This window comes from Acinonyx jubatus, chromosome D1 (genome assembly GCF_027475565.1).
Source record: "Acinonyx jubatus isolate Ajub_Pintada_27869175 chromosome D1, VMU_Ajub_asm_v1.0, whole genome shotgun sequence".
In the NCBI taxonomy this organism is placed as follows: domain Eukaryota; kingdom Metazoa; phylum Chordata; class Mammalia; order Carnivora; family Felidae; genus Acinonyx; species Acinonyx jubatus.
In genome coordinates, this window is record NC_069390.1 from 45,535,656 (window position 1) to 45,548,207 (window position 12,552).

Below are 12,552 nucleotides of genomic sequence, written 5' to 3' on the forward strand. Positions count from 1 at the left end.
AACACCAATGTGAAAATGATCTAATCCAGTACCCCCTGCCGTCTGCACACTAACATATCGATATTCCTTTGTCAAAGAGGCATCAGATCATTAATTCAAAGGCTTCCCCAAAAGGGAAGAAGAAATGCGCCTGGGGATGGATCGAAGAAGGGAGGCACAGGACCGGAGCAGGGACAGCTCGGTGTGACCACCATCCCATCCACCTCCACACTCAAGTCCACACGATATTACAACAGAGGCGGCCAGAAGGGCAGCAGATGCCGGTGGCCCCACCAGGCGCAGGGGACCTGTTCGGAGTTCCGGGGCAGTCCCCTGAGAGCAAGCAACCTGTCTTCTTTCCTTCTCGCTCCCAACTGCACCCCCTCTCACCTGCCCTCCCCCAGCTGCATAGATCAACAGATCCCAGGTGCAGAAACTCAGGGGCATGTGAACATGACACAATTAATGGTGTAACTGGTGGGTGCATTTGGCTTCTTAGCCTGACAGCTTTTTGGATCTAGCAGCACCTGGATAAAAGAAACCCTCAGGTTGTCTGCCTTTAAATGCTGCCATTGACCCATCACTCAAGGAGCTTGTCAGCAAAATATTTACCACGTCTTACCAACACGTGTGCGTTAACACAGGACTTTAAAACCTGCCAAACGTTGAGGCATAAACTCTGCCACAAGAAAAGGTCTTGTGATTGACCTGCAGATGAACTCCATGATGCCTCCAGTGTGGGCTTTTCGAATTCTCAAATTATTATATTTTTTTTGGTTGGGATTTAGGAGTCTTACAAAACTCAGGCTGACCTGTACGACTCTACCCAACAGTCGCTTCCACCTCCAAAGCACTTTCTCGGAAGAAGTACGAGAATATGAGCAAACATTTTGAGGTAGCGGCCAGCCCGCCTTCTCCTTCTCTACCTGACCCCAAAATAGAACAAAACAAAACGAACGGCACAAAAAAACACAGGCCAGTCCCTCCGGGCTCTGGGCAGCTCCCAGCAGTATGAATTCACTGCAGGGAGCCTCACCGTAGGATGAACAGGTGATGTGCCCAGCATGCAACCACGATGGTGGAGGGATAGAATCCAGGACAGTGAGGGCCTGCTGAGGGACCAGGGAGCGTGACTTGCCTAAGGAGAACACCACCGTGTGAGTGAGAGCCACAGAGTCTCCAGGCCAAAATACAGCAGCACCCCCTGATCCTATGCTTGACATCTTCTCTAACTCTTCCATCAGCTGGTCACGCGGTCTGCACTTGAACATCCCCAATGGCAAGGAACCCCAATACCACTTCCTTTGTACTGGCGTGCTGAGATTCTTCCATCTGGGAGGCTAAAACCCAGTTAACTTCTACCTATTCATCCCCTGAGGGTCTATCCCTCAAGGGACAGAAATGGAGCAACCCTCCCCCCCCCCACCAACAAACACCCATTGAGGTATGGCTGGAACAGCCCCCAGCCTCCTGATTACGTTCCAGACTAGGCATAATTCACATTGTCCCTCTGCCCAGCCCTCATAAATGCATCCCAGTTTGTCCACAACCCTTCATAAATGACACTCAGATTCATAAACCTATGATTCATAAAACCTCCAAGCTCCCAAGTGCTGCTCCTGAATTTCCTCTCTTGTGCAACTGGCTTCGGAGCTAAAAACGGGAGTTTATATTTATTCCTATTAAATTCCATTATTTTTACCCTTAGGGCATGGCTCAAAGCTGGTAAGATCTTTCTGAATCATAACCGTCAAGCTCAGTGTCCGTAGACATTGAACAACCTCTAAGAGTTGCCACATGGGAAGGGTGTAGACCCATTCTGTAGAAGTTCCAAAGAAGATTCTGGCTCAACATACGGAAAATTTTCCAGCTAGTTGAACTGTTCCACAAGGAGGGAAGTGCCGTAAAGACAGGCAGCAAAGTCGGGCGGACAACCCCTTCAAGTTACCTCTAAAGCTAAAACTCCCTAGTCCTTGGTTAGGGCATGCAACATTAGCTAGCATTAACTGATCCATCCACTTAGTCAATACAGGCAGCGCTCTAAATGCTCTCAGGTTTTTATTCATTTACTGCAAAGGGAAGAACGCTGTGTCCAGGCTCTTGCAATTTGGTCAACCGGAGCTCAGCAGGATGGAATTACCTACTCTGGACAAGGGCCAGAACATAGCCCCAGAAGCTACCACATACATAATCCACAGAGTTCTACAGGCCCTTGGTTTTACAACCCAATTGTAAGATGAGGCCCTGTCTGGGCAGAGAGTTTCCGATCACAAGACTGGGGCTGGCTGAGAAAAGCTCCCATACTGGATACCGAAATAACCATCCTGGCATTCTATCCCTCAGGTCCCTTCCAGCCCAGCTCAAAATCCACCTCATCCTGGAAGCGTGTGTCCGGTGGCTCTGCGAATGTCAGTCACACATTAGGAATATCCTAAGCATGTGTGGAATCGGTAAACTACCACGCAATCTACGTGGCCCCTGAATGTATAGCAGCAAACGCCCGCTTATTACCAACAACAAGCTCTAGTCAAATGAGTTGAGCAGAGAGTATCTGTGCCAGGGCTTACATCCTCACCGGCTCATACATCCTTTGAGTAAGGGAGTCAACTTTCACTCAACTCAGGAAATGAAGAAAAGCCCAGGATGGGGCGCTGGAGAGGGAACACGTGGTATTAAGACTCAACCTGACCTGGCTTGTAAACCTGGCTCATCCACCAGCCACAACACCCAGACTAAATTAGTTCATCTCGTAGAAGCTCAGGGTTTAACCTACAAATGGACATAAATTTAAGTTCAATCCCAACACAGAAAAATCATGAAGGGATAGAAGGACTCTCTCTACTCCTGCAGGACTGTTGTAGAGACTTAGGGGGATATATTGTGTACCATGTAGCCTCTGTGTGCCTCCGTTTCCATCATTAACACTTTTCTAAAAGCTCATTTTGTTCCTAAAAGTCTCCTTGGCCACGCTATAATAAATGTTACCCGGGACCTAAATATTCCTGTTAACTGCCCCAACAGCTACCCTCCCTAAATGGATCGTTCTTCCATAATTACCCACTGACACTTCAAGAAAGGTGATAGGATTACAGTGAAGTGATAGCATATATACAGTTAACCAATTCACATTTTAATCTAAAAGTGTGGGCAAAGAAAGGGGTGAGACAGTCAAATGCAGGTGCTTCTGACATTGACTCCATTCAAGGGATGTATTCACAAGGGTAGGACCTAGGGCACAGTATTCTGTTGCTCCCTGTATCTTAATTTCTATGGGTCTCTCATAATGTAAGCACGTCACCCACTTACAGGTGATTTAAGAGCTCTTAAATAAAGGGGTTAGTTTTAAATAACCCTCCTGATTAATGAAACGCCACTGAACATGAGGGTCACAAAAATCCATACAGCTTCTGTTAGGCAATGTCTCAGTACTCTACGAGGCAACCAGAAAAGGGATGGATTGGGCATTAGGACTCTATCTCCACCTGAGTAACCCAGGAAGACAGGGCACTGGTCAACCCCCATGTACATCAGTTTCCGTCATTAACACTGAAAGCCAACTAAGGCCAACACAACACTACCTTGTGTTCCCATCGACTCTACCTATAATAAAACTTGGTAAGTTGATTTGTTATTGCACCCCAGCGATACTCCAATCTCCTTGAGGGCAGGGACTTTTACGCTCATCACGGGATCCCCAGTGCTAGCACAGTATGTGGAATAATGCTCAGTGAAAGAATGAACCAACAACCGGATGACGTGAACATTCTTTGACATCAATATGAATGAACTTATCACCCAAGCTTTCCACATGAAGGGCGAGAGCTTTGGTCCCTTTCCCATCCCTCACCCTGATCTGGTCAAGGTTCTAAGGAGAAGAGTCCCAGAGAAAATCACCCAATTACGAAGATGTAAGAGAACAGACTTAAGACAGGCACAGTTGAGATAGACAAGAGTTGACTATCTAACCCAATTTATTAATTATTAATCACAATTACTGACAACCGACTGCCCTTCTGTGTTAAAGACACAAATATGGTTTGGGTCCTCTAGAAGGTAAACTCCTGCTTCGATGAACAAACATTATTTTGAGTGGAATGAAAATTTCTGAGATACAATATTTTACCCTCTCTCATTCTCTTTTCTTCTGGCCCCTAGAGAAGACACAACCAGACAATAGCAGCTATGAGGAAAGTAATAAGAGAGGCAAAGTGGCGAGGATGTGAAGGCCAGAACCCAAGAGGTGGCCAAGGAAGAAATCTGAAGAAATGAAAAATGGTAACAAAGCAAATTTGAGTGAGCGGGTGAATGAAAAAGGAACATTAAGGAGTGGCACTGAAAGGAATGCTAAGGAAGATTTCTATGAGTTCAGAAGAATGTGGACGTAGGCAAAGCTGAGAGCCATTTAAAGAAAGAGAATCACTCTTGGTCACTGTGATCTTAGTGACAGCCCAGATTTTCCTCATAAGAGAAAAGCTGCCCTCCAATAAAAGACTAGGAAAAAAAGATTCTTTACTTCCAAAGTGAACTGGTACCTCAAATCCAAATTCAACCTTCTCCCAATGAACCACGTTTCAAGCACAATGCCAGAAGCTCTGACCTACAGTATCTTATTTCATCACTGCCCTACTCCTCTCGGGTATTATCTCCACCTTATGAGGTCCAGAGACCTAACTAAGTTGATTAAAGTCCTATATTAATGAAAATCTGAATCCAGGAGTCATTTTGCCAGACACAGCGCACCTTCCCTGGGAATATCAGACTCAACTACACCCTCACTAGACAGTGAGCTGGAGGCTGGATTTCCAAGGGAGAGAATGTAGGCAGTGCCGAAGGCTCAGCGCTGTCTCCAACTGACACCTGCAAGCACAGTCTAATTAATTCCTAATGAGTAGTGATGATACTGACTCACCTCCCCAGGTAGTTGGTAGGAATGTCAGGCACTCATGATGGTTCATCACTTTGCATACGTAAGGTGGGACAAGTTACTAGTTTCCCATCATTTTAGACACTAGCCAAACCTGTCAACAAGTAGCCCGAGAAATGCAAGCGAAGCCTGACAGACTGGATTTTGGAGGCAACCTCCAGAGAAATGGAGCTACAGAACGTTAAGTCCTTGTCTGAGCAGAACGTTCAGGAAATGACAACGCTAAGAACATAAAGCCATTAGCAGCCAGTAAGCCTTGGTGTCATAGACTCCAATTGCCAACAGATGCTAATTTCAGCAGGAAGGAGTGGATAATTACTCCTTCTCATTTGCAAACATCACTTCCATATCAACAGGATCCGTCAACAAGCCAATGCCTCTTCACCAAGACCACGATGCTGAGCACCCACGGAAGGACTTTGGCATTACCCTCCTGAGTTTCTCTGATTAATTCTCCGGCTCCATCAGCCCCAAGTACCTGCCCAGGTGACAGTTCAAGAAAGGCTTCGATGGACTTCATGCCATGCAGCTCTGTATTACCAGCCTTTAGTGGCATCACCTTTCCCATCCCCTTAAGTAATCTGTTAGCCAGTGAGAACGGAAATTCTTTTTTTTTTTCCAATATATGAAGTTTATTGTCAAATTGGTTTCCATACAACACCCAGTGCTCATCGCAAAAGGTGCCCTCCTCAATACCCATCACCACCCTCCCCTCCCTCCCACCCCCCGTCAACCCTCAGTTTGGAGAACGGAAGTTCTTGCCTCTCCCTTTCTCCTCCTGCCACTACCAGTCAAACGAATCACTGCTCTGTTTCATCCCAAGACACCTTCAAAAGGAACTAGGCCACAGACCTAAAGCCAAGCAGTCTATCCAATCTGACCATTCCAAAGTGAAAACCTGACATCAAGACAGTGCACTCATATGCGAGGCAGGAGCTGGATGGCATGGTCCACAGCCTGAGCCATGGGGCCCCAGGAGGTCGACTACTTAACACACTTCAAAGGCAGAAACAGAAGTTTCTTTCCTGCTTTAAGAGGAAAAAAAAATGCCACAAGAGTTAGCTTTTTAAGTAGCGCTCAGTGAGCATTCAAAAGGAAAATTCTTACAACCTTTCCCAGGGGTAACAGTCCAAGAAAACCCTTCAATTCCCGTAGGTCTGTAAAGTGAACATATATTTGAGGTGGACAGAGCAATCCCAGTGATTCTTTTTTTTTTAATTTTTTTATTACATTTATTTATTTTTGAGAGACAGAGTGAGACAGAGCGTGAGTAGGGGAGGGGCAGAGAGAGAAGGTGACACAGAATCCGAAGCAGGCTTCAGGCTCCGAGCTGTCAGCACAGAGCCCGAAGCGCAGCTCGAACTCACGAACCATGAGACCATGACCTGAGCCGAAGTCGGACACTTAACCAACTGAGCCACCCAGGCGCCCCCGCAACGATTCTTTAAAACAAAGAAAACAAACACCACAAAAAGAATATTCCTTAGTCACTAAGTTACAGATACTATTACTTTCTTAGCTGGTGAGGTTCACCATCAGATTACTGTGATGCCTTCTCGTTTTAAATGGCAATGAATACAAATTTAAAAAAAAAAAAATCAAAAGGAGACTGTTTGTATTTTAAAAGAAACCAACACAGCAGGGAGGTACATACGCTGTGCTTGGTCAAACCCGATGGCGAGCATTTCAAACGGCCCATCTCAGTCTCATACCAGGAAGAGTGCCTACAAATGAGCCTCGTACAAGCAGAGTGCTGCGCCCTGGGTGGCAAGTCTGTAGGTCACAACTGGGGTGTCACCCTTCTTACAAAAGGCCATGGGGACGCAGTGTTACACAGCTTGCTGCCAGCCAACTTAATGATATGTTGGCTCTGGGCTGACTGAGTCCCAACAGCTGACCTGCCCAGATGCAGTTCCTCTGGCTGATGTGGAGTTCGAATTCTATTGCATCAGGAACAGCCCTCCCTAGTCCACCTACAGAAATGGTCCCGGGCCACCTTCTCCAGCTCCTATGACTAAGGGTGCTTCTCTCATTCCAGCCGAGCCCATGTCTACCCAGGATCATTTACACAGTATGCAAGGAGACAGAAGGACTGGGTAAATCCACAGTTCACTTCTGATTGGGCCAGAAGTCCATCAACAAGAACAACTGAACAAAGCTGGCATTTTAGAGTGCTGAACTGTGGGGGCGCCTGGGTGGCTCAGTTGGTAAAGCGTCCAACTTCGGCTCGGGTCATGATCTCACAGTTCCTGAGTTCGAGCCCCGCGTCGATCTCTCTGCTGTCAGCACATGACCCCTGCTTTGGATCCTCCGTCCCCCTCTCTCTCTGCCCTTTTGCTGCTGGTTCTGTCTATCTCCAAACAAATAAATAAACTTTAAAGTGCTGAACTGTGAAGTCCAAGCTCTGCTCCAGTTCTTGTACAGGGTACGCTGGCATTGAAATGCTCTCTAAAGATCCAACAGACCCCTATGGACCTCCTCAGTACTCACAATGTAAGATCCAAACTCTGGGCTCCAGAAAAAACTACTCTTCCCTGTCACCTTCAGGAAACCAAGGACACAATTCAACACAACACATGCTGTCCTTTTCCAGCCCCTCAACCATCAAAAATCAGGATATCCCTTTTTTGTGGGGGTGTTGGGTCTGGCCAATCCACTTTTCAATAGCCATTTCGAAGGGATCTAAGCATACAGATCCTCATCCCAAATCATACGGGAGTATCTGGAGCCCAAAACACAATCCTAAAACTCCCTGGAAGCAGAAATTGAGCCCCTGAGCCCTCTAGGACCTCGGACAGTGGCATGTGGCATTAGGGGACTGCATAAAAGCGGAACACGGCAGAAGGGCAGCTACAACTAACCTTTCTGATTCCACAGTTACGTTAGAGACAATGTATTCCAGGAGCTCTCGGTAAACTGCTTTTACCGAATTACGCTTTTATGCAGCGCCATCAGCATACAAAGGAACATCCCAAGAATTAGTCACTGGATTTACTCCAAGAAGGTGAAGGTGTCCTTCATCATATCTCACGGATTGCTCTTTACAGAGATCCCAAAGGTAAGTTCGATGACGAACAAGACAACGTGTGTTTGTCTGGTTTGGTTTTTCACGTTGTGGTCAACGGACTAGGCCTTGGCTTTACTCGCCAGCCGCAGACTGCCCTGAGCCACACCGGCAGGCCCCTCAGAGAAGCCACGGAGGTTGTTAGCAAGTTTAGTTTCATTCGCAGATCCACTACAGGGCCTTACCTCTACACCATCCCTTTCTTCTTTCCTGCATTCCCCTTTTAATTAATGCCATTTTACAGCCTTGCAAGCCGCCTTAAATTCATTCTGAAGTCAAAGAGGGTAGAAACACAAAGCGGAAAGTACTTCTGTTTTCTCATAGCCCGCTCCCATGTCCCCCATCACGTGCCAGGCACTACAGAAACAGAGATAAATAAATATGCTACCCTCCCTGCCTTCAAGGGGCAGCCTTCCGGCTGGGAGACAGATATCGAAGTTCATAATCCTTCCTGACTTCAAGCCTCTCCTCTGGGAGGCTGTCCGACCCCTCCCTCATTTTCTGCCAGAAGCCGGGAAGGCCTTTGGCTCGCCGGGACAAATGAACTTGCCTCACTCACTGCACAGGAAGGATTTACGTGTCTGCCGCCTTTGCAGGTGTGTGAGATCTTTAAGGCTTAGGTCCATGCCTTTAGTCATCTTCCTGCCCCTGGCATTTAACAGAACGCCTGGCACACAGTAACTGCTCCTCCAAAATGATGACTGAATGAAGGTCTAAAACAATGAGTCCATGGGTGAAGGAATGAATGAACAAGGAATGGATACAGGATGTCAGAGAAGGAATGAACCAAGTGCTATTGGGGCACAGATCCAGGAGCTGATCCCGTCTCTCGGGTCAACCAGAGGGTCACAGGAGGGGAGGTTCAGACTGCTGTGGAAGTCTAAACAGGACTTACCAGGCCAATTACAAGCAGGGTTCAGGGGGGCCCAAGAAGAGTGTCCGTGCATGGGATGTGCTGACAGAAGGGCAAAGCAAGAAAGCAGAAAGGCTGGAGCAGAGCTTAAAACACGAAGCTGAACCGGATCACACAGGGCCCCTCGCACACCGTGACCAAAGGGCTGGGCTATTGCATACAGCGGCTAACAAGAAAATACCAGCAACATCAGGAGTGTGCAAGCCACTCAGGAAGGGGTGTGTGTGTGTGTGTGTGTGTGTGTGTGTGTGCGCGCGCGCGCGCGTGCGCACGCACGAGTGTGTTATCTGCTTGGGAGAATAAAGGATGAAGAACAGATAATTTTATAAATTTGCAATCAGAATTTTTTAATCAAAAGCATTTTCAGCGTGGTCCAAGGCCAGAACAGTTCTCTAGGTAACTTCAAGTGTTCCATCCCTGAAGCATTCCAAATTCATAGAGGTGTTTTTAACGACAGTGTAAACAGATGTGTTTGTTTAAACAGCCCAGAGCTACCAGATGAACTCCACTCGGATCTTCAATTACTGCTCATTAGACTTTGTCTTCAAGCACCCTGCATTATTCCCCTGGTCCCCAAAGAGGGCTGTGTGCCGACAGCACAGTCACCCCCAAACCAGCACGGGGACTAAGCTGCTGTGCTCACACAGACATACATCTGAGAATGGCCAACATGCAAACACCAGCTAATGCCCACAGGAATGAATGTATAATCTGACCGAAGACATACGACCAAAGACAACAGTGGACCCAAATGTCCGCTGGTCCCAGTGTTACTGACATAATGGAATCCCCACTCTTCAAATGAGAGACGCAATGTGCCATGTAATGAGGACACAGTGATGGAGCAGCTGCAAAACAGGTCTTCTACTGAGAGGGATGCAAATTCAGAGACCAATTAAAGCCCCACCCTTGCCCACATCCCTATCCTCCAAATGTAAACCTGGTCCTTGCCTTACACCCAGTTCAACTTCAGCAGGAGCACTAGTCTTGGCACTCTGGCTGGAAACTGGCTCAGGCAGGATAAACGAGTATTCCCCCTTTAGACAATAAGCCACTCATTCAAAAACGTCAGATGCTACGTGAGCACCTACTGTGTGCACAGCACCAACCAGCTCTAAGCATGCAAGCGGTCCACAAACACTTCAAGGACACACAGCGGGACAAGACCCCCAGGCAACGAGAAGCACAGACTGAGAAAGGCTGAGGCACCCAATTCTGGAATCCAGCCTCCCTGTGCCTTCACTTCCGCGTGGCCCAGGAGGCTCTGAAAGAGGGCGTGCCACCAGACTCCTGCCTCCCCCTCCCACCCTGCCAGCGAGTCCCCTGTACCAAGTAAAGGAGGCAAAAGGCCAGAAATGGATTCAGTCTACATTTCTGCAGCTCCCCAACACACACTCATACACACACACACCCAAGGATTTCTTCTTTCTTCAGAAGAAAATTAAGGGGGCTGGGTTTATATTTCTGTCCAGGATCTCTTCTTCTTCCAACACAATCTGCTACCCTGATAGAGGAACACGGAACACCGGCCTTCAACTCCTCTCCTCGAACCCGAATCCATTGCGGATTCCACCTGTGGAATGGCACTACAGCCCTCCCTCTGTCTCGGGCTCTCCCGTTCTCCAACGTTCATGGTGTTGATTCCCCATCAGTCCAACTGACTGATGTGGATGGATTCAGCATGCAGGATTCAACTTGAAGGCCTAAACGGCCCAAAAGCAAGCCAAACAAACCCAAACCCTCACATACGCACAGACCGGGCAGACTGGGTGCTGACACCTTCGACGCCATGTCTCTGCACTGAGGGTCTGTCTCTAAAAGCAGCCAGGAAACCCGAAGAGATTTTCCAGGTCCTTGGTGAGGGGACCCAATCGCACAGCCCCCTCAGAGAGGCTCTGCGACTCACGGGAGTACAGCACCCACGGCGGGGGCCACCATCCCACGCTCCCCCCACCCTTTCTGATGCAACTGAATCCCAAGAGTGTCCACTCAGCCCCCCAATCCCTCAGCTGCATGCCCTCCGCTCCCCTCCATCCCCCTCGACTCTGCTCTTGTCTCACGGCAGTTGCCTATGTCCCCAAACCGCTACCACTCCTGACAACCTGGTTCTGGCCGGCTTCCAGCTCTGGATATAGGTCGAGACGACATAGGCGGCTTCTTAAAAATATGATCCCAGCTCTGATGCCAGAAGTACTGAATCAGAGGCCCCAGGAAATGTATTTTTTTTTACCAAGTCTCTCCTGTGCTCCCAAAATGCAAATATGACTTTCATCATATGCTCATTCAAAATCTTTCAGCAGATCCCCACCCACTCCAGAACCCAAGTGCATAACAGGGGCACCCGTGGCCTGAACCACCTAGCTGCAGCCCGCTCCCATTCCGACCACGTGACTGCTCCGTGGTGCCCAGATACGGCGGGCCGCCTGCTTCAATCCTTCCGCCACCTGGGTCCCTCTGCCCTGGTGCTTCCTTCACCAGCCGTTCTGCCTAATGATTGGTCCTTTCAAGACCAAAACTACCAACCTCTCTCAATCTGCCTTAGCAGATGTCTCCACTCAGAGAAGTCACATCTGTGTCCCCAGAGCACCTCAAATAAACTTCCAACCCCCACACATGCATGCTTCACCATAATGTCTCTTAAGATACAGTCTCCCAGCTAATCGGTAAGTTCCTTGGCATTCCTATATCATCTCTCAACACCAGACAAGTTTCTGGAACTCCAAAAAAATGTCTGCTACATGTTTTCGTTCATGGGTACCCCTAGAGCTGCAGGGACTACACTGTGCATCTGGAGAGCCTATATATCTATATATCAAAGCAGTGAAATATATATAAAGAGTACCTAGGGTTTTGGAATACCAAAGAGTTTGAATTTTGAGTTCTCCACTTTTTAGCTGTGTCCCGGTGTTTTTATCCCCCTTCTGTGCCAATGAGAATTAGCACTATCTACCTGTTGTAAAGATGATGAGTGGATGTAAAGTACGGGTGTCTCAATCATCGGCAGTCATTACGTACGTTATTTATCATTATCTACAGGCTTACAGATTAGTGGGTATGAGTGCACACACATCTTAGAACTGTGGCTGACACACTGCAGGTTCTCAACGTAATTGCTGAACAAATGTATATAGCTCTAATGAATAATTACTGCTTATATATCTGTCTTTCCTGCTATACTACAGACATTTCATAAGCCAGGGACTCTGCCCCATTCATCTCTACACCTCATCCCCACCCCGGCTCAATAAATAATTGCCTGATTTAGTTTAACATAAAATATTAATACAGTTTTTATGACTATTAAGAAATTCATCCTTGTCTAAGGAGTCACAAAGACAGCCTTGGGCATACTCTAGACCAAACCCACAGAACAAAATTAAAAAGGCACTGGCTTGAAAAACCTTCCTCCAATCTCCAAAGGCCCTGATGAGCTAGCCTCTAGTCTCAACATCAACTCTGCTGAACCCCCTTCAAGGTAGGGCCTGTTACCTAATGAGCCACAACCCGAGGTCTTAACTGATGACACACAGGCCCTCCTCCCAGGTCTGTGGGATCCCTGCTCCGATCCCTGAGCCCCAGCCCTGCCACAGCTGCTCCATGTGGGACACAGGTTCCAGCCTTCTCAGCTCACAGCCAGTCCCCCTCCGGGGGCCTGGGGGCTGCAGTCGGCAG

General features: G+C 47.9%; 1 protein-coding gene across 11 annotated transcripts in view; it reads right to left on the reverse strand.

Moving 5' to 3' along the window:
- The window catches only part of TEAD1 (TEA domain transcription factor 1), a 267,954-nt gene that overhangs the window by 183,700 nt on the left and 71,702 nt on the right, over window positions 1-12,552 (reverse strand). The gene's annotated exons all lie outside the window — the stretch shown is intronic.